This window comes from Silurus meridionalis, chromosome 6, assembly GCF_014805685.1.
Source record: "Silurus meridionalis isolate SWU-2019-XX chromosome 6, ASM1480568v1, whole genome shotgun sequence".
NCBI classification, from domain to species: domain Eukaryota; kingdom Metazoa; phylum Chordata; class Actinopteri; order Siluriformes; family Siluridae; genus Silurus; species Silurus meridionalis.
Genome location: NC_060889.1, coordinates 1,139,411 through 1,141,119, shown reverse-complemented (window position 1 = coordinate 1,141,119; position 1,709 = coordinate 1,139,411).

Here is a 1,709-nt window from a genome sequence, read left to right as displayed (position 1 = left end):
TGAGACAATGTTCATTGTTTAAAGCGCTTTACAAATAAAAATGAATTGAATTGATGTGCAAATGTTTGGATTTTCTTTATAATCTTTTTTAGACTGTGTGTATGCAGTGTAAACTGTATGATGGGTAAAGAGCAGGTGATAAAAACAGTAACTCTGTTGGAAGATTTCTAAATACTTGTTAGCTGAGGCAGAGTGCAGACTACAAGAATTAATCTTAGTATCACTCCCCCTTTCATACTACATGACTTAAATACGTAAATATATGTTGCATGCTGAAATAAATGAAGTTCCAGACGTGCATGATTTGATGGGTTCGTTTATTATCTCTTAATTGTTCTCTCTGCTTACAAATGGAAGCGCTAATTCCAAGCTTTTTTTCACACACCAAAAAAAACTCTTCGCCTTTTTTTTCTTATTAACTCTTTGTTTTCAGTCCTCGCTTGCACCTTTTTTTCCCTACTAGAGCCCCCTACAGTTAGATTGCTAGCACAACATGCCTTCTTGAGCATTCATCACAGCAGTTTGAGCAGTTTCATGCATTTACACAAACATTTCTCCAAACCAGACTTTAGTCATTAAACCCATCATAAATCCAAAACACAACCATCAAAATGAACTACATAATGTAAAACAAAAAAACATCTGGGGGGGGGGTTATTATTTTCCTTCAAAAACAGAAACATCACATTACATAAGCCCCGCATATACGTAAATATTTCTCTCCATGGTGGACACAAGATGGCGCAGTCACTTTTATTGTGGGAAAAGTACTAGAGCTCCACAGATTTGCTCACATTCTTTGATGAATGATTTTCACAATAAAACCTCTGTGATATAAACTACAGCTGTTCTTCTATCATACACACTGCACTAATATTATGCTCACTCCTGCCCTGATTACTCTTAGTAGCTTAACTCATTTATAGAGACATCATTCTGATAAAACTACACAACTGTTGGTGACCCCTTTTTTTTTTTTCCTTTACCAATCCAGAAACATACATTGTTGGCTAATGGTCTTATCCAAATATGTACAGTATGTGAATGTGTGTAAGTGTGTATGATTGTGGCCCCTACAAATCAATTCATTGTATTTGTAAACTGGCTTCTTTACAAGTAGAGTGTTTTATCTTCTGTTCTTTTGCACAGTAGAATTTACCACTGCCATTTCCTCCTTTTAGCAAAATCTACTATTAGATTCTGCCCCAATCACCAATGTTTCATTAGGTACACCCTCCACCACTTCATCTAACTCACTCCAGAATTTTTCCTTCTCCTCCATCTCACAACCTACTTGTGGAGCATAAGCACTGATGACGTTTATCATCACCCCTTCAACTTCCAGCTTCACATTCATCAGAGTTTTGTCATCAGAAACTCTCTTCACCTACACTACACTCTTACTGTACTCTTCCTTCCGAATCACTCCTACACCATTTCTCTTTCCATCCACACCATAGTAGAACAATTTTAACCCCTCCAATGTTCCTGGTCTTACTCCCTTTCCACTCCTGAACACACAACATATCTACCTTTCTCCTCTCCATCATATCAGCTCCATCTTTCCCTTTAACAGTCCTAGTACCAAAATTTAAAGTGCCCACCTGTAGGGTGCCCACCCAATGACGGAATCCACTGGTGTGGGTAAAGGTATTCTGCGTGTTGGTCCTTCTAGCGTGGCTGTAAAAGATTACTTAAATAGATTGTAT